At 33.8% G+C, this 22,210-nt stretch overlaps 1 protein-coding gene across 7 annotated transcripts in view; it reads left to right on the top strand.

Moving 5' to 3' along the window:
* The first annotated feature begins 279 nt into the window (after positions 1–279).
* LOC126752855 (tyrosine-protein phosphatase Lar) overlaps positions 280–22,210 on the top strand; it is a 966,561-nt gene continuing 944,630 nt past the window's right edge. For 3 of the 7 annotated variants that reach the window (XM_050463854.1, XM_050463855.1, XM_050463858.1), the window contains exon 1: positions 281–3,560. The gene's annotated coding sequence lies outside the window, so the exon portion shown is untranslated. Of the gene's footprint in view, positions 3,561–22,210 lie in introns of all 7 variants that reach the window. The other 4 variants (XM_050463852.1, XM_050463853.1, XM_050463856.1 and 1 more) reach the window with 3 other exon arrangements.

Here is a 22,210-nt window from a genome sequence, read left to right on the forward strand (position 1 = left end):
AATATTGGCATTACAGACCCAAGGTCGCGGTGCAATTCTCGTCTATCTAATAGCAGTATAAAAAAAATTCAATTTTCAGCTCAAAAATAATTGGAAAATTCTTTGATAGAACATACAGAAAAGTAAAATATGTAAAGTGGATAGAAGTATATTTGCTATGAGCTCATAAAATTGTTTATTAAAAACGTTATGGGCAAAAATTGAAATAAAAAAATAATAATATAAAAAAACATTTTTGCAAAAGTATTTCGGAAATTGATTTGAAAAAAATTAAAAACATCTATTCAACACTACAATAAATATTTCTTCTTTATTTATGTTGGAGATAGTTTTAATTTACGAAATTAAAATTTAAAAAATTATAAAAAAAAAAAATCTTACTCAACAGTTAAACTGCTCAGAGACATTTACGTTTTGTGTAAAAGCAGCTTGGAAGTTTTTCTGTAAATTATAAAAAGTGCGAAGAATCGGAAATGAAACAATAAGCTGCAAAAATAAACAATAAAAATTTAGAAACTTATTAAAAAATATTCGCAAGTCAATATAAACAGATCGAGAAAGAGCGAAAGACAAAGAAAGTTAAAGCAATTTACAACCAAAATGCTGGCAATGTTAAATCAGTTTTCAACAAAAATTGTATACGAATATTAGTACCGCAGAAATTAACAAAATCAAAGCAATTTAGTTATGAAAATATTGTTTTCAAAAAATACAAAAAAAATTAGAGAATAAAAAATTTAAACATCAAAATAAAAACAATAATACAAAATTGCAAAACAAAAAATCAAAAGGAAATCAATACATAAATTTCAAAAATAATACACTGCAATAAACATTAGAAAACAATTATTTCAAAATCCACAAATAACGAGGTTATGTGATAGCTGAAACAAATTTCAAAAACTGTAAGCGAACAAATCAAACTGCTTCATACAAAAATTACAAAAAATTATAAGAAATATAGTTTTTAGTGAAAAGCAAAAAAATTAGTAACAAACAAGAAATTGTTCACTGAAAGTTTAAAAATTTTAATGAAAATTTTAAAAACATCATCTACGGCCACTGAAATCTAACAGATCAAGGAAAAGTAGATAAGAGTTCAAAAGAAAAGTTATACTAAAATCTTAAAAAAAAACCTAAAATCTCAAAAAAAAAACAAACCACATTTATGAAAAAAGAGCGAAAATTTAAAGATGTGAATGAAAAGTGCAAAGTTTAGTATCAAAAAATTTGAAATATGTTACTGAGAAAAATGTTTAAAAATATGAATAAAATTTGAAAAATTCGAAATCACGTACCACTACCTATCACTTAAATCTAACCAGTCAAGAAACAGTAGGTAAGAGTTAAAAAATTCTACTAAAATCTTTATAAGTTTGAATTTTTGAAAAAGGAGCATAGATTTCAATACAACAGTATAGCACAACATTAAAAAGTTAAAACTAAAATTGAAAATACAGCAAAATAAATTAAAAAATTAGAAAAACAAACAAATTTTTGAGTTCGCATCATATAACACAGATTAAAAAGCATTTATTGCAAATAAAGAAAAACAATAAATTATGAAGAAATCAAACTAAACCAATAAATGAATTTGCGCGACTTTCAAAAAACGGGATAGAAGGCCGCTAAAAAACTTGAGCATACAAAACAAAAATAAAAATTTACAAAAATCATAAAAAAATTTAACACAAAAATAAAATTTCCGAATTTTCGAAACCTAAAAATAAACATAAGTAATACGAAAAAATTTTAATAGAAAATTCAATTTTCAGATTTTTAAAATATAAATACGGAATTTATCCAAAAATGAGCTAGAATCAAAATGTCTGCAAAAAGTTAAATATTCAAAAGGAAATAAAATTAAAAATATAAATAAAATTAAAACTTGTGCAAAATACCAATCAAAATCGTTGCAGTTTTACGAAATAACACAAAAAAGTTGAGTAAAAATTTATTAAAATTAAATAAAAAGCAACTGAAAATGTATTAAACGAATAACGACAATTTGAAGAATAGCGAAAAATAAAGAAATAATTTTCAAAACTAAAATAATTAAAATAAAAAATAATGGAAGAAGAGCTTGAATGATAAGGAGCTCTCAAAATACAATACAAAAACAAAGAATTTTAATGATCAAGTGATTTCAAAACATAATAAAAAGTAAAGAATAAAGAAATATATTGAAAAAGAAATTTCAAAACGAAATAGTGAATAAAGATATTTAATGATCAAGTGTTTTCAAAACAAAATAAAAAATAATAAATGCGGAGATTTACGGATATATAGAAAAGCTTGAAAATATCTCCAACACAAAAAAATATAAAAGTGTAAAAAAAATTATTTTGAAAAATTCAAAAAAAATATAAAAAAATTGTTAAAAAATCATTTGAAAAAAAATTAAAATTTCCAACTGAATAAAGTTAGTGAAATTCAAAACAAAAATAATAACAACACAGCCATTATTTTTCAATACACAAGTTTTGCCTCAATAGTAGTGCATACGAGTTGGCAGAAAATCAAAAAGTGCTTGGTATTTTTGAAGCGCCATACTAAAAACTGCAACAGTAAATCAAAAACAAAAATCAAATACAATAACATTGGCATCAACAAAATACAACAACAAAAGCATTGTTTTAACAAACTGATACAAAATAAAATTGAAAGCAGGCAAAGAAACAAACCTAAAAGTTAAAAACAAAAAACCGTAAAGTGAAAACCACGACTAAAATAACTTTAGAGAATACACCAAAATTTCCAAGAGGAATAATAACAACTGTTATAACTGAAACTGCAGAGGTTAAGAAAAATAATAACAATTGTTATAACCAAAACCGTACAGGTGAGGGTTCAGCGCAACCATTAACCAACAAAACGTTCAAAAAACAGAGGCAAAATATTTATATTAGAGACAAAAATATGCAATAGTTTGGCCACCCCACAAACTATAGCCACCGCGAGCCAGTTTTATCAACAAATCAGTAGCAACAAAATTCACTACCGAAAAGTCTTCGAAACATTTGCAAAATATTTACAAAAATCAAAATAAATCGACAGAGTAGAAGCAAACAAACACAAAAAGTTATATACCAGCAACAACAAAAAGCTAAATATCAACAACCGCAAGCAGTTATATACCAACAAATCAAAGCAAAAATAATAAAAGTGTTAAAAAATCAAAATTCCATTAAATAATCACACACAATAACAAAATTGTGGTAAAGTGAAACACAGTGGCATATATCTAAAAATATAGTATTAAAACAAAATCAAAAAAATCGTTATTGCAAGTGAAAATATCCTTAAGCATATTTATGCAGTTATATAAATAAGGCTGACCATCAGCATATCCCTAAAGCGCTTCTAAGCAGAAAAAAAAAAATATATATATATACAGAAATATGTGTGCTTAGCATATTTAGATTATCTATTAATATTTCGTAAAATATTTATTGAATAAAATTACCCAACGCATGAATTGAATATAAAAAGAGAGAGAGAGAGAGAGAGAGAGAGAAAGGAGACACAATTTGTGTAGGATTAACTACAATCCATAACTGGTAAGTGAAATAGATTAAGTTTTGAGATAACCTACACTCTTTAACTTATGTTATAACGCCATAAATATATAAAATAACTTTTTTACAATGCTAATATCCTTTATTTCCCAAATTTGCCATGATCTTTCAGTTTTTGTCGTAATAAAATATTAAGCCTATTTCTGAGGCAGACGTCTTACTTAATTTAAATAAGTAAAAACCATATTTTAATACGGCTCAGATATGATACACTCATGCTGTCTGTGCCAAATACATCTTCTTGCCTTTGACAAGAATTTTTATTTCCTCTCTTAAGCAAAGTATATTTCCTTCATTCTGAAAACAGTCATTTATAATCCCTTTGCATAGAAGTGGATTTAAATCTTACATTGAAAACTATACGATTATTAGAAAACTAACAGTTATACCTATAGTATTATATATATTTATTAGGGTGCTTCAAAAAAAAATTTTTGAATTTTTTTCCCCCCTACTCCCTCAAATGTTAGTGATTGACCAACAAAAAATCCTCCCTCAAGCCAGGCACTGTAGCTTAACTCTAGAGTTTCGCTATTTTTTTTTAGGTTGCCATACATTTAACTTAGGAATTTTCCTTTTTTCATTCGAACTAAAATTTCACCAACAAACTTTCGTTTCTCAAAAATAACCGTCACATATTCAGAAAGTTCACTTTTCAAACTTTAAAATATTTGCGACAAGTTTGATGATCAAAATTAGACGATTAAACATAGTGATTTGAAATTTGGAATTTTTTCAATAATAATAAAAAAAGTTTCTGAGAATAATAATTTTGTCGCGGGAATTTTAAAGTTTGAAAAGCCAAATTTATGAGCACATGTACAAATATAGTGGGACAGTTGCTTACAGATACAGTGGACAGTAGGAGCAAAAAGGTCTTAATAAACTAATACAAATTGGAAGAAAATTATTTTATTTTGCCTTAGGCATCGTAATATAGTCTTAAAGCGCCTACAGTCGCAACCGCTGATGCAATGACACTATTACAAGCATTCACGATGTTACATAGATTCGCATATACCCTCCCAAGAATATTTTACACAACCCAAACTGCTATGTAGAACCACATCCCCTTTATGTGGATACATTTGTAAGTATTTGTAACCGTAACTGCAGAGTGTGTCTAAATTTGTAATGTCTGCACTCTAACTTGGCTAATGTCATCCGGCACGACGAAACCAGTATTGCTAAACGAGAAAACGCAATGCATCACAACATGACATAGCAACACCGCCAACAAACAACCAACTATGCACCGACTACAACCAACTACAAGCGGCAATTCCTTTACAACTAAACCATTTTAATGGTGTAAATTAAATTTCAAAAGTTATAACGAACGCGTTAGTAGTGTTTTAAGGACATTTAGAAATGCGTAATTTGTTTTTGCGAAAATCTTACAAAGTGGGTTTGGCTGCAGCGTGTAAGTGAGAGCTGTGGAACAAACTTAAGTTTGTTAGCTGAGATGAGTTGAGAAGATGGCATGGAGAGTGAGAAATATGTAATGATCGTTCTACATACAGTTAATCAACTTTTGTGCTATGCCAGACATATCTACAACTAGAACTAAAGTTAGGGTAAATTTTTACTGCTCGGTGGTTGAACTCAGGAGATATTGGACGGTTACTTTAGACTTAGTGCTTAGAAAAAGCTTTCTATAACTACTGCTACTTTCTTTTGAGATAATACAGGCATGCCAACGTTTAATCTCATTTTCTATTCACTTGTTATAAGCCTCTGCTAGGAGGGCCTTCAGTGCATTTAGTGAATGGAAAACAGAAAAAATCACAGAAACCCAAATCTGGCGAATAGAATGGCTGAGTGATGGCTCATGTTTCATGCTTGAAAAAAAAAATTCGATACTAAGTAGTATTCCTTATTTACGATTTAACCATGTGGAATAAATGCATGGTGAACTATATCATAGTAATCAAAGAAAACAATGAACAGCACCTTGATATTTGGTCGAATTGACTTGGTTTTCTGGTTTCGGTTCTATTAATAAACCTATGTACGTATCGTCACCAGTAATGAGGCGATTGATGAATATCTTTCCGATGAGAACACGACGGTTTCCACACAGAGGCCAGATTTCGGTGACTTCATGATCTTGACTGAATGCTTTAGTGCTATTTAGTTCTTTAGTCGTGATTACTGGAAACACGAAATTTCAAGCAAACTCAATTTAACTTTTTCATGGTAAATATCGCCAGAATATCTTTCTGATGCCAACATGCATTTTCGCCTCGTAAATAAACAGCAGCCAAGCACACCATAAGTTTCATATGGACATCAAAGTTCACACAACTCGAAAATAGTTACAAACTACAAGTACAAGTACTAATCTAGAAAATAATTTTCTATCGATTTGATTTGCGCGCGCAGCTTAAATGAAGCAGTCCGAGTCAAATTTGTTCAGATAGTATAAACAACTTCTATAATGCAATTATTGTACGTTCTCCAGAATACTACTGTGATCAGAATTGATAATTTGAAAATAGAATTTTGTCCATTTCATCTCCTTCAAAGTAGTCCCCTCCCGCTGCAATACACTTCTGCCAACGAATTTTCCAGTCATCATAGCACTTGGAAAAATCCTTCGTCGTGATGGCCATCACGCCTTCTTCGATTCAGCTTTTATATTCTCAATTGGGTCAAAACGATGTCCTCGGAGTTATGTGAATTTGCTGAATAGCCAGAAGTTACGCGAAGGTAAATCAGGCGAACACGTGATACCTGACTGAAACTGGGGTAGTTCTTCTAATGTTTAGAAATCTATCCTCATGTAGTGTTTTTCGATTTTTTGCTGTTCTTTGAGGTTTTGCTGGCCATGCTATTGGGAAAAGTTGACCGTTGAGACCGAACATAGTGTTTATTTCTTATCTGTTGCTTAAATTGCATCACTGAATCCCTTAGAGAAACTAGACCAGATAACAAAATTCATCAAAACATTATATCTTTTTTTGTCGAGAACCGCTGAGGATATGGATACGGTTCTCTTAAGGTGCTAATTAATTGATATTGTTATTATTTTTCATTTTTTTTTTTTTGGGGAAAAAATTAGTTTCATTTTACGATATGAAATTTTTTTGTTGAAGTTAAAAGTGATCGAGTACATATGTAACATATAAGTTAACTTGGTAATGATCTCGCTGCTCGAACGAAAGATTTGTTGAGACTCTCCCACGTTCTGTGGGGTATTCGACAGGCCATATTTCTCAACTCTGACCACAAACAGCTTACGAGAGCAGGAATATTGTTTTTAAGCCACGTTTGTATTGTATGCTGGAACAGAATGCTGGAAGACCCAATGCTCTTTATCGAAGAGAGTATGCCTTCTACATCCTCGTGGTGCATTTTTGCCCCAGTTTTAATCCCTTTACAGAAAAGTGAAGAAGCGTTCCGCCTTTATGGGAGACTCTTCACCAATCCATTATAGCGGCTGGCACCTTGGAATAAAATTTTTTGTCTTTGTAAGTTTCTGCGTAGATTTTGAATGTGAGTATTTGGTTTTGACGTATATTACTTGTGTTAGTACGACTGCTCTCAATTCGTACATTTTTGAATTAAAAGTTATGTTTGGCAACTGTTTTCTTTTTCATGGAACATTTTTTTTAAACCTTGTGTATACATATGTATTTTCATAAAAAAATCATATGGCAGCACTACAACTAAACTATTTTTTTGAAATTTTTATAATTTTTTTTATTTACTACTCATTATTTTTTCATAACATGCATTTTCCTGAATCAAATAATCTGGCAACTCTATAATTCGGAAATACATATTTTTGAAATTAAAATATTTTAAATGTATTATGAACTAAACAAAATTCTTAGAGAATGTATTTTCAATTTTCATAATATATGTAAATATGACAACATTATTCTAAAAAATCATATGGCAACACTTCTACTAAACTATTTTTAAAGACTTTCAGTCGTTTTTCTTTGAAATTTCCAAGCATTTAGTTTATTATAGCTCGTATATTTTTCATTATATACATTTTCTGAAAAAAAAGAAAAATCACAAATATGGTAGCACTGCTACTGATATCGTCCGAAATATTTGTATAAATTTGTTATAAATGTTTGAAGCATTTTGTATACGAAATTCCTTATGAATTTCATAATAATCATATTTTCTTCGAAAAAGAATCTGGCAACCTTATTTAATTTTTAATTTAAAAACCAACTATTTTTTTTTATGAATTTTGAAAATTCCGTATGCATTTTTTAATAATCATATTTTCTTCGAAAAAGAATCTGGCAACCTTATTTAATTTTTAATTTAATAATTAACAATTTTTGAATTTTTGCAGCATTTTATATACGAATTTTGAAAATTCCGTATGCATTTCATATTAATCATATTTTGTTCGAAAAAACAATCTGGCAACCCTATATAGTTTTAATTTAAAAATTTTACTATTTTTGAATATTTTCAGCATTTATCTTAAACTTTTTCGAATATTAGGGTAATTACAACTCTTAAAAATAAATGGTGGTAACCCTATATTAGATTAGTATAATTTAAAAAGCTTTGGTTACCATCTCCCTCCTTTCTTAAACGAAATTCCTTTGTTTTGTTTGCTATTTATCTTATGTATTTATGCATATGTATGTATGTATGTATGTTTAAACATAACTTGACGCCATTAATTGAAAATTAAATTAACACCGCATTAATCAATCAAACGGCTACAAAAGGCATGTTAACTATCAAAATAATTACCGTCACCGCATTAATAATAATATGAACATGAAACACTGATTGACATCAAGCCAGCACAAGCTATTAACATCAACACTCTTTGACACCTGTCATTTGCCACAAAATTTCCCCCATGCGTCACAGTCGCTACGCCATTTTTGACAATTTCCGCTTCGCATCCATGTTTTTAGGTTGTCATAGACGAAATTGTCGTCAATGCAGTCAACAATGCATGCTTTCTGCCTCATCTTCTTCGAATTTGGTGCCCTCTGCTTGGTCACATCACCTCTCCGTCATCATCATGTCATCATCATCGAAGTAGTGAGGCTGTGGTCGTGACTTCATTGTCAATTCTTCCGACAAACAGGCGACTTTTCAACACTACTATCACTCTCGCATTCTCATACGACATTCTTGCATGTGTTCATTTGTTAAATACGCCATTGTCCTTTGCTGTCTCCAAATTTTTCTCTTGCACGGTCTTCGTGAACTCAACCTCACAACTGTTGACCAATAATTTCACAGACACTGCAACGTCATGGTTAGTCTTGTCTTTATTACTTTCCTTTACGTCTACATTGTTATTGCTGTTGGCTTTTGTTGTAATGTCTTGCTGTTTTTTTATATTTATTGTAATTTCTTTTTTGTTTTTTTATTTTTATTCTTGTTGTAATTACCAAAGTCATTACATTGTGTCTGCACGGGGTTTTAGTATCACCATCAGGTCGTCCCTATTGTTCCAGTCTAGTTGGCATGAGTGCGCCACCAACGGGTAGCTTCATGTCAAGTAATGAATATAAAACTCAATTACATCTGGCACCGGTCATTATGAAGTATGTAGGGCGTACAAAAAAGGCAGTGATGACCAAGAAAGCTAAAGCAAAAAAAAAAAATCTTTCTAAATGAATGCGTAAATAATTATAAAATATTTAAGGCGCAATTCCCTATGCGGGTGTTAATTAATGTATGACATTTTAGCTTGACAGCGATGAGTTTTCCAATAAAATCAGGGTTGATTAGACGTGGAAGTTTTCAATGCAGTGGGGTAGCTGTTGAAATGATTAGTTTTCAATGAAATTTAATTTCTGCCTAGTATTTTCTGAGCATCTGATTTCATTTTAAGGTCTTCTTCTTTTATCTATTTTTCGTAACAAACGAGTACAACGACGATGTAGTCTCTTCAAATAAATTTTTTTCTTTCTTAGAACCGCCCGAGGGTTTTTGATTCGAAAAATATATAATATAGTATTTCTCGATAAAGTCATCTAGAATTTTACCAGCTGATTTGTATGTCGGAAGGGTAAATTTCTCTAACTCAAAAGTTTTAATTATCATTAAGGTTGTGTTGAGGAAGACCCAAATCAGTTTCTCACACGTCGTTCTCAAGCGTTGGAGATGTCTGTGACGACGTTGTAGCGAATTTTGCGAAAAGATCTTGGCCTATATCCTTACAAGATCAAATTGAGGTAAGAACTGAAGCCGATTGATAACCAGAACCGTCGTATGTTCGCGAATTGGCTCAGCAACAACTTGAAAATTATCCGGATTTTCGTCGATAAATCATCTTCAGCGATCAGGCTCATTTCTGACTAAATGGCTTCGTCAATATGTAAAGTATGTGTTATTGGTCAGGCAGCAATCCACACGTACTCTATGAGTCACCATTGCATCCCGAAAAAATTACGTCGTACTCGTATGCGTCATTGGGCCGTACTTCCTCCGTGATGATCAAGACCGGCACGTGGCTGTATATGGGGATCGTTATCGCTCAATGATAACAGAATATTTTTGGCCCGAATTGGATGATATGGACTTGGACAATATTTGGCTCCAACAGGACGCCACTAGCCACTCAGCGAAAGTCACAATTGATTTATTGAAAATCATGTTTGGTGAATTTGTTACCTCACGAAATGGCCCAGTCAATTGGCCGCCTCGGTCATGTGATTTAAAGCCGTTAGACTATTTCCTGTGAGGCTACGTCAAGTCCATGTAAATTCTCGTTCGAATAACGAACGTGAATTTGCAGCAGTATCGGCATGCTTGAAAACCGTCGAAGATTAGGTTCAGCATCTGGATTTATTTATTTAAAAAAAGCATTGACACGCTTCATACCCAAAACATTAACCACCATGTGTTGCGTCGTTGCATAAGAGATGTTGAGATTCTCTTCTAACTCTACGGTGTCAAAATGACGATTTTCAAGCACTAGATTTTCCTAATATAGAGATAGACAGGTTTTTTTGGTTTTCTGAACTTGTTTAAATACCGCATACAGTAGTTTTCAACTTATATTATACAAATTCTTCATTTCTTATAAACATAATAATCCGGTGATATCACTTAATAGACCCCTTGACTATTTAGTTGAACACTTTGCTCAATTAGTACAGCTTAGAACACGTACTGTGACTTCGAACTAATCAACAGTCCATTTAAGCAGCGCTCTACTGTAACATCTTGACTATATGCCATGTAATGACAAGCTTACCACGATTGTTGCTTGTGTAATCTTAAATGAGAAAGTCAAACAATTATGCTCACCCACAACAGTCTTGATGCTTCTTTGCTAACCGCTCTGCTCTTATTACACTTACACACATACAAACGTAGTTACATGTGCATGTTGGAGTATGTCTATATGTGTACATCCTCCATCGCCTCTTCAATATGTATTCCGTTAATGCTACGCCATTGCTAATTCTGTCCGTGATTTGTCGTCTCTTGTTTCGCCAGCGTCTGCTAGACATTTAGAAATAGATGTACATATAAACATACTATGTATGTACATAGTAACATTTCTTCTGTCGTCGTCTGTGTTCTGCTTTTTTGTTGCTGTTGAAGTGTCAAATAATATTACTTATCAACACGCTGTACCATATACATATACATACATACATATAACATATACATATTGTTAAGCATGGCACGAATGTTTCTCTGCATGACTATATACATGTATGTATGTATGGACATTTTATCGTAGTTTTCTCGTATATCTGTTTTTCTGTGTCTTTATTTTGTTCTAGATGTGAAGCCTAATGTTTTAATGGCATTTTTGATATGCTTAAGACGTACATATGTATGTATGTGTGTAGGTAATATAGTAAGCGACCTTTTGGAGTATCTTATGTGGAAAAAACTTTAAATGCTACATATGGATATATACGAATAACCTCTCATGTATCAGTTTGTATGAGAATATGTTAAAAATTTCTTCATATTTTTCCTTTTTACTGCATTTAATCTCAAGAAACCCAATTTAAGAATTAAATCTCGCTATAACCAATAGTATTGCTTTCTCAAGAAAACTTTACAATAATTCTCAGCATTAATCAATTTCGAAAGACTTGAAATTTCTTCTATTTCACCTTTATTCTCTACTCACTTCACACCTTCTTTTGTATTCTCATTGCATTTTTAATATCTTCTGTATTTTTTCCACTCACGTCCGACTGGCTGTCACTGTCACTACAGTTTTCAATGTTGAAATATTCACATTAAAAAGTCACAGAATGTCACTGACATTTACTGAAATATGCTTAATGAAGCTGGCAGTTTAATGGATAGAGAAAATAAAAAAAAATATACATATGTACATTAGGGTGATTCAAAAAAATTTTTTTTTTTCAATTGGTACACGCAAAAATAGGTTCCTAGACACCTCAAAGAAAGCCTCTCCAAAAATCTATTCATAATAATTTTTTTTCATTGAGTTATAAAATTCATAAGAAATAAAAAATTTTCCCAAAAATAATCAAACTTTAACTGTTAATATCGTTTAAACGGTTGGGTTTACGAAAAAATCATAAGAGACCATATTTTAGAGCATTCAATTTCCTACAAAACCTAAGTAACAAGATATTTTTTCAAGTAGTTGGAAGCGAGATATAAATTTTTCTATCTGATAATAAGAAAAAATAGAAAACTGTATGTAGGGGGACCTTCCCGTTACAATTAAAAACTCATATTTGGAGAGACTTTCTTAGAGGTGTCTAGGAACCTATTTTTGCGAGTACCAATTGAAAAAAAAAAAAAAAAAAAATTTTTTTGAATCACCCTAATGTACATATGCATATTAATTTTAATTTTTATACCCTCAACAGGGTATATTAAGTTTGTCACGAAGTTTGTAACACCCAGAAGCGTCGGAGACACAAAAAGTATATATATAAATGATCAGTATGTTGAGCTGAGTCGACTTAGCCATGTCCGTCTGTCTGTCTGCCCGTCCGTCTGTCCGTCCGTCCGTCTGTATATATGTATACGAACTAGTCCCTCAGTTTTTAAGATATCGTTTTAAAATTTTGCAAACGTCATTTTCTCTTCAAGAAGCTGCTCATTTGTCGGAACTGCGGATATCGGACGACTATAACATATAGCTGCCATACAAACTGAACGATCGGAATCAGGTTCATGTATGGAAAGCTTTCACATTTGACAATGTATCTTCGCAAAAGTTGGCACAGGTTATTTTTTAGGGCAACAATGTAATATCCGAAGAAATTGTTCAGATCGGCTTACTATAGCATATAGCTGCCATACAAACCGAACGATCGGAATCAAGGGCTTATATGGAAAACTTTCGCATTTGACGTGTTATCTTCACGAAATTTGGCATGGATTAGTGCGTAAGGTAATAATAGAATCTCCGAAAAAATGTCTCAGATCGGCTTACTATAGCATATAGCTTTCATATAAACAGAACACATAGTTACTAAAAGAAATGCACCTGTGAGGATATATCAGTTTTGGTGCAGCCGAAGGTAACGTTTTTTCTTGTTGTTTTAATGAATAAAAACATTTATATACATATTATAATTTTCATAATACCAAACGCACTGCTTACTTATGGAAGCTTTCCGATGGTCTTATGAGACTTATGTCACACGGCTACCGAAACTCGAATATATTAAACCAATTAGCGCGGAAACTAAAACATACACAGCAAGGTCTTTGCGTGAGAAATGGATGAACGATCACACGTGTACAAGAATTTTGGTTAGCAGCGACAACTGACCCTTAAGAAACTCCAAGAACTTTTAACAGAAATCTTTGGCATAGTTATTGGGTAAATAGCAGGTTACTTAACCGATAAGTGTCAGTAAACACATAATATGTCCTAAGGAGATACATGGGTTTCCTCGGGTAGAAAACAGCCTTTTTTCAACAATTTAACAAAAAATTCCTGGGGGCCTATTCTGTAACTCGATTCGAAAAACAATTTACTCGAATTCGGATTTTTCATATTCTGTAATATTTTCATATTCTGTATATATTCGGTTTTCGGAAAGCAAAAACGAAAATTGTACGTATTTACTCTGGCACAGGGTGGTACAATTTTTGGATAATTGTAAAGTAGATTCGAATTTCGAATAGAATACATTTTCGAATCGAGATACAGAATAAGGCCCCTGAGATTTTTGGAAAAAAAAATATTTTAAACTCTGCCATTGCTACCATTTCCGTAGTTCCGTTGACCCTTCGGAAAAAATATGCACCCCCATTGGCAAAATAACTCTTTACAGGATCATCTAATGTTAAAAAAAATACGTTTTGTAGTTAAAACCTTAACTTAAAACTTGGAGGAAGGAAAAAAACTGAAAATTGGATTGTTGGCAGACATTTTTACAAAAAAAACATTAAAATTTCAGGGAACATTTCGCGACATTTGTTTTTTCAAATAGTAGTTGTAATCGAGAAAATCCTTCGTACCTGTCTTTAAAAATTGTTTCTCAAAGGCCTGTGTAAAATTTCATTAGGTTTGGTTGAGTGGTTCTCGAGAAATCTTGCCAACCGACTGCTACAAGACAGTTTCGAGAAAAACGCGTTTAAAGACGGCGACTTAGCTTAGCTAGCCTCGAGCGTAAGTTCTCAAGGCTGTATCTCCGAAACTATTACTTGGATCTGCTTGAAAATTTAGGACTATATTATATTGTAGAATTTAATAAGACAATAAAAAAATCGATTTTTTGAAATCCTTAGTTAATTCCTGGAGTTTTTCTTTCGCTGATGTCAATGAATATCTCATAAAACAAAACTTTAGCTATGATTTGTCAGTATATTATATTGTAAAAGTGTACTATATACCGCTTATGAAGTTGATAGGTGGCGTTGTTGTCAGTATATTTCCATAAAAATATTTTTAGTCTGCGATTTTTTTTATGTGCAACATAAAGTAGCTAATATTTTAGAAAAAGTGTTATACAACAACTTTCTGCAAACTCTATGGTACGAAATTCTTATCACTTCCAAATAATATCTTTGGTAGTTTACTTTAGCTTGAACTCATTAAAAATCCTTCTTTCATCACATTGCTTGCCTTAGAGTAATATAAAATTGAGGTCACAATTATGAAAGTATGGAATGAATCACTGCAGGTGCGTAGTCTTTGTTAAAAATTGCAGCATCATATTCTTGAAACCAAAAAATTTTGTGCTTGCTTAAGGGGCTATACCAGTGTGACGCATGAAAAATGAGGCGATTTTCGTGAATTTTTTTAAAAGAAAGTACTAGATTGAATGTTTCGACGTTATATGGACGTAATAAAATATATTTTTAGCTATATGAAAAAAATATTGAAAAATAACGGAGTTATGTGCTGTCTGCGGACGTGCCGAAAAAAAAAGTGCCTCAACTGCTGGCATGATTCCGGTCGATTGAGTAGCTGAATCAAAAAAATTCAAAATGTTTATTAAACTTAAATATATTTTCTATACAATGAACTACGATTTTTGAAAAATATCAAAAATTAAGAAAATGGCGTAATTTTGAAAAAAAAATCGTTTTTTTACGAAAAAAATGGTGGTTTTTTTAATGCCAAATTGACAATTTTCAACCAATCAAAAAGATCGTAGTCTATTGTATAACAAATGTATTCAACTATATCCAGTTTTAATTTGAAGTCGATCGGCCAATTTCTCGTTAAGTTATGATGTCAGCAAATTTACTTATATATGTTTGCACCTCTGAGCGGTCTCTATTTAGAACGCTGCCATTCAAAAACTATTGAAGATACGACCTCGCCGATTTCACAGGATATTTTTGAATATATAAGCTATCGAAAAAGCAAAAAAAAAAATAAAATTTTTTTTGAAAGTGTCACACTGGTATAGCCCCTTAATGCTTCTAATCAAACACCAAATTTTTTTTAATATCCGACAAAACGGCAGCTATTTGAAAAAAGTCAAAGTATGAAACAATGGAAGAAGTGGCGATAGTGAATTCACAAAACCTATTGAAATTCAAGTCAAGCGCTGGCATCCTGAATGATGACTGCATCTTATGAACAAGGTAATGGCACTCCAACTGGTATCGCTAAGAACAAAACTGGTCTATACATGACTCACGAGCTTACTGGACTAACCTAACCTAACCTTAATAAGTTTACGAAATCGTAAGGAAAGTTTTCAAAATACCTAGTGTTTAAGCATATTATAGATCCCGAAGATCTTTTATAGTTTTGTCAGGATCGTGCCGAAACTTTGAGCAACACTACTTTTGAGCAAACGCGATTAAAATACTTTGAGCGACATGAATAGTCAGCACTGGACGGGGTTTGGGACTTAATATTTGTAGTTATATTAGAAATATGCGAAAACAAATCGATTTTTTCAAACCGCAAAGAAATTATAATGAATATTCAAATTTAGTTTGGGATACTTTTTAGAACACAACTTCAAACAGGTTTCTTCGCTTTCGAATTTCTCATTTAAATCAAGAACTTAGTATGAATAACAATTGGCTACGATATGTTGACGAAAGATAAATTTAATAAGATTATTTGAGCAAAGCCGATCCAACTAACTACTCCAACCATTTTACTGTATATTTGAATTGATTGAAACTTATAATAGTGTATGAGTGTTATTATCTATAAGATTTAACAAGAACCCTTGCCTGTAACTTCCATACAACCCTCTGATACAAAATATTTATTAGAACATCTCGAGTTGAATTGGAAATAAATAGTTGAACTAAACTTCGGAGTGAAATGATGGAGCCATGTTTCACCCATTGTCACATATCTACACAAAAACTCAGGTTTATTACTCTTGACCATTTCTAAACACTGCTCTGAATCATTAACGTCGTTGTGCTTTGTCAGAAGTGAATTTGCTCGACACCCACTTTGCACAGAGCTTTCTCATAACCAAATATTCGTAAATGATATGATTTTCACATGCAGTTGATATCTTTAGAGTGCCTGCTATCTCGGCAACTTCACTCTACGGACAACCAAAATAATGTTGTGGACTTTTTTTTATGTTTTCGTCGGCGGCGTTCACTGCCTCTAATGTCTTTGGTGCTCATTTTAACACGTCTAAACTTTGTATACCAATCTTAGATGGTTGATTTTCCTGGGCAGTGTTTGGAAACTAATCATTAAGCTAAGTTTTCGCTTCAACTGTATTTTTGGCCTTCAAAGAGCAATTTTCCATCAAAACGTTAAGTACATTTTTGTCCATTTTTTTTTAAATAAAAAAAGTTGCTTGACTCAAATGGATATAAATCACAAACTAATGACTCAACATCTGTCAAATTTATACACGCGTCTTTGGAAGATTATGGCTAACTAAAATCATATGGATTTAATTCTAGTAGCGTCATCTATGTGTCGGGTGTGACTTTTCAATTAACCTGTTATGCCAAAATATAATGGTTTTCTCGACTTTGCAAAAAATATTTTGACCCAAATGACACTATTTCTAATGAAAACCCAATCAAATCCAAGTTGTCCGGTTGCACCGAAACTATAATAACCTTCAGTCCCAGTTTCGGCCTGTTTAAATTCACTTTTTAATCGGATATACGTGAAAAACTGGCACATCATTGTATAGAGAGCCAAAAAAGACTCTAAATACACGCTTTCAAAGCAACCCTATATACATATAAATGTCACTTAGAAACTCTAAAACGAACTTTCAACCTATTTATGGTGTGCAGCTGGGGTTTTTAAATGAAAATGAACGTTCTTACTCAATTTTTATCGCTTTAGAATGGCTGATGAAATCTAAAAGATGGATTTGCAAGTCGCAAACTCACTTGAAATTCGATATTGGCTGCCAGAGCTCGACCGCTGTTAGAACATAAAGGCAGGTAAGCTCAAGCTCGCCTCCGATGCTACTAGAAGACTATGCTGAGTACGAAAATGTTTTCTTAGCAATATGTCGTGTTCGAAAAGTTATGGTTTTGGCAAGCAGCTCTCGGCTAACTATATGTATATGTATGCTTATTACCATGACAAACCTCAAGCGACGCAAGGCAAACGTAAACACAAATACAAGTGAGAGCAAGCAGCAATTCACCATTGTTTTGAGTAAATATACATATTTATATATATATAAATGTTTAACCATTGTGTTTCGAACCATGGTTGCTATTTTTAGTGGTCCTTATTTTTGTTGTAAATGTATTTGTATTGTAACTACTGCTTGCTTACTTGCTTCCACACACACACACATATACACCGGCATACACATTGGTTTTTATTGTTATTCTTGAATTGGCTAGCTTCCTTAGTTCGCTTTGTTTCTATGCCCGACACAAATATGTTGCTCCCTCCGCTGTTGCTGTGTTGCTGTGCCACTTGCGTCGCAGTTGAGTTGTCGAAATCTTGTTAAACTTTTTGACGCTTCGAGATTTTCGCTACCATGACTTCCAGGACTTTCAGGCGCTAGCTGGTTGACTTGACTCAACTTGACTTGACTTGCTTTCATCACGCTTCTCGCCAGCCAGCCATACGTCTATTCTGATTGTTTGACTTTCTGCGACAAAGCGCACATACACACACACGCATGCGCATGTTGTAACGGTACAACACATTCATATGTGTAGATTGTGTTTTTGAGTTTCGTATTTGGAAATGCATATGCTCGAGTGCGGAAGCCGGTGACTGGCTGTGACTCCCACTTGTTTGCCTGAGTTCAATAATTTCCATTGTTTACTGCCGCTGCTGCAGCAGCTACTGGCTTTTGCTGACGCTTTGCTTGCTACTCGACAGCTTCTTTTGTGCTTTGTTTGCTAAGCGCTGCAAAGAGTGATGGGCATAATAACAACAAATACGCGCGCTGGTAGAACAACAATAATGCACAATAGCGTTTGCTTCGCAAAGAAGATGTACAAATACATACTTATGTGTACAAAAACACATATACAAGTACACACACATATAAGTATACACATACACATATAAACGTTTTATACATTTGTCAAGTCGATTGTGCAAAGCCAACGCTTTCTGTGCACTTCCTGTTGAACTTTCGAGTAGTCGCCTACACTTAGGCGCCCACCCACACACATGCACTCAAATAGAAAACCACACATAATAAGATTTGAAAAGTTTGTTAAAGCACCGTTTTGTGTTAAAATTAAAGCCGAAATTTTGCTTCAACTTTGTTCTAAGATCCTGTGGTTTGTGCTTGTCAGTAAATATGTGGAGCACTCCAATATAGGTTAGGTTAGGTTAATCTGGTACACCAATAAGCCACGCAGAGATCAGTTTTAGTCCTTTGCGATACCAGAAGGAGTTCAGTTGCAAGGTCCATGAGGAGCAGTTATCCTTTAAGATGTCTGCGCTTGACTCGAATTTTAACAACCTCTGCGGTCTCACTATCGATACATCTTCCAGTGTATCATACTGCGAGACCACAAATGCTTGTGTAGTCTTGCCAATGCAGGACAAGTGCACAAGAGATGCTTCAGTATTTCCCTGGTATCCTGCGCAGAACATTTCCTGCAATCTACTCGATCTGTTAGCCCCATTCTGCGGGCGTGTGTCGCCACGGTCTCAATTACAAGGCTAATATGAAGAAATCCACTAGTAATAGATGCCCTTAGTAATCCGTATCTCGCATTATATGAGTGCGATCGGACAGTTCTCTGACAGTTTTTTGACTGATTGACTCATTACTGCTTGAACAAGCATCAAAGACGAACAAGAAGAAATTATTCCTTATTTAAAATTTTTTTCCCTTAAAGACAAAAGCACGAGACAGGTAGTTGAAAATATAAAAAGTGCTTAAGGTCTTTCTTAAGACCTTGCTTGAGGTTTTCGTCTATCTTGGAACCAATATTAACACTAAAAACAGCCGTCAGCCTTGAAATCCAACGTAGAATAACTCATGCGAACAGGTGCTGATTCGGACTGAGTAGGCAATCAAGAAGTAAATTTCTCTCTCGACGAACAAAGACCAAATTCTACAAGTCACTCATCATTCCCGTCATCTGATGAGTTGGCGTTACGAGCTTTCGATAGAAAGGTTTTGAGGAAGATTAATGGCCTTTTGTGCATTAGGAACCGCGAATACCACAGTCCATGGAACCATGAGCTGTACAAGATATACGATGACATTAACAAAGTGCGAATTAAGAGACATCGGCTACGCTGGCTAGGTCATGTCGTGCGAATGGATGAAAACACCCAAGTCTGAGAGTATCGACGCAGTATCCACCAGGGGAAGCAGAGGAAAAGGAAGACCTCCACTTCGTTGGTAAGACCAGGTGGAGAAGGACCAAGCTACACTTGGAATCTCCAATTGTCACCAAACAGCGAAATGGAAGAACGACTGGCGCGCTGTGGTAAACTCGGCTATAACCGCGCTATCTACACCAATAAAGAGGAAGAAGCTTGAGCTCCTGATACTGCAATAGACAATCATACGCAGGTTTGGTTTCGTTGGTTGCTTGGTCATGTAAGATACTTTGGCGTTGAACTGTTGAGTCAAAGAGATCGAAGCTCATTAAAAACAAGTCTTCACCCGTCTCCGACTCTCCTTTTGGGCCACTTCCTTCTTTTCGGCAGTTGCGCCGCACCAGCAGTTGGTGAAGAGGTGGAAGTACAAACTTGCTGGGGTACTTGATGAACTCCATTATGGTAGCAGCTTCCTTGAGCGACACTTCGGTAGCAGCGTCAATAGCTAGTAGACTCTTTATCTTGTGTGTAGATCCTCTTTTTACGGGTCCTTAGCGCATGGTGAATATCTGGTCAAATTTTCCAGGCCTAAGGCCACACCGATATGGTCTAATCAGCTGGTTGGAGAAGTATTCCCTCCATAATTTTAGTACGCTCTGGGCGTTGTACATAAATATGATCCAGTCTTGAAACCTTCTGTTCGTCGCAACATCTTTTCGGAGAATTTTCGAGTATTACCCCTATGGGCCAGCTTGTCAAATCTTCGTACTCACGCGTTTCGTCCCATATTTTTTCAATTGTCGGTACCTATCATCGTACCATCTGTTCGTTTGTCTTGTCCGAAAGCCATTAGTTTCGTTTACCGCTGTACGTAAGGAGCTTGAAATGCCGTCCCACAGTTCCCTAATGCCGAGTTGCTGATGAGTGCTTGCAGAGAGAAGTAGTACAAGACGTGTAGAAAATCGTTCTGCTATATGTTGTGATTGCAGCTTCTCGATATCGAACCTTCCTTGTGTTTGTTGTTGTGCACTTTTTTACACAGAAACGGGTGCATATCTTGGCTGCAGCATGATAGAAGTCCGAGTCCATATTTCGGTCTCCGGCGAAGTCGATCAGCCTCAACCCATTTGGGGATGTTTCATCATAGATGCTATAAATTAAAATATTGTATACTTTTTCAGTCACCGCTTGATGTAAATGCTTATTCAGCCTAAAAGTAGGCAACATAAATGCACCATATAGCAGTTTTTAGAATATTTTTGATAAGCAGGCGATTCTCAGAACTTGGAATTACATTGAAAAATTATTAGTAAAATTTTCTGCCGTCAACTTGAGTAAATTTTTTTCTAGCTTTGAAATACATTTTGTTTATTGAGTTTCTTATTAATTATATCCTCATAAATTAGCTTTCTTTGTGTCAACATTTTATACAACGTAAGTCTCTTATTGAAGCAAATTTAGTATTACATTTTAAATATATGAATATGTTTACTTCGTAAGTAAATGCTACTTGCTTCCTTCTCTGCTGAATTTCAAAGAATCCCTAACCAAATATCATACTTCCCTTGGTTGAAAAGTGGAAAATGAGAGCGAACGCATACCCCTTCTTAAGTACATATTTCTCAACCAAATATTTGCAACGAGATTGATGCCTCAACTACTACACACTCACATAGTTCACATAGTTTGTATGTGTATGTGTTTGCACTGCAGCAATTTGTTGTTTGTAAAGCTGAGGGGTTGGGTCGTGTTGCTAAGCATTTGGGGCTAAGACAACTTAATGAGTGGTAATTAGTGTTGAAACGATTAACGGCTGCACAACAATAACAACAACTTAACTGGCTGATATAACTGCTTGCAATGTACAGTTCAGCTGTGTACCAGACAAACTGTACACAACAACAACAAAAACAATAGTGCTATTTTCTTTTTTTTTCACACTGATTTTTTTCCTTATTGCCAACTAAATTGCGCCCCATTAATGTAAACTTTTCACACTTTCCGTGCGAGCGCTGACGAATGCACACGCACACACACACTCTATGTACACTCGTATGTGCAATGCGCCTGTTTGTATGCTTGTACATATGTGTTGATGTGACGATGAATGATGGTCTAAGCTACAGTTCATGTTCTTTGGCAAAGCTTTTTATTCGCTTTGCTGGTCTTTGTTGCTTTTGTGCGTGTGAAATAGCGGGGAATGCCAGTTGAAATTGTTTCCCCACCAAGTCTAGTGTTTTGCGCAAACCGACCGAGGGGTGACCAACAGCAACTATCAAGAATGATTGTAGCGAGTAAGTTGTAAGCGGTGCGAATGTTTCAGCTGTGATTGATGCACATCATCTCATCAACTTTCATGGAAGAAACAGTTCTATTTTGAATGTGGGAAAGTTTAATTTTATTTGAAATAGAATGGAAATAATTGACGAAGAATCGAGCGAGTGTTAAATCGAATTTCGTAAATCTTTAAGGCTTACTACTTTTGGAGGTTTGATATTGAAATTTT

Source organism: Bactrocera neohumeralis, chromosome 3 (assembly GCF_024586455.1).
Source record: "Bactrocera neohumeralis isolate Rockhampton chromosome 3, APGP_CSIRO_Bneo_wtdbg2-racon-allhic-juicebox.fasta_v2, whole genome shotgun sequence".
Taxonomy (NCBI): Eukaryota; Metazoa; Arthropoda; class Insecta; order Diptera; family Tephritidae; genus Bactrocera; species Bactrocera neohumeralis.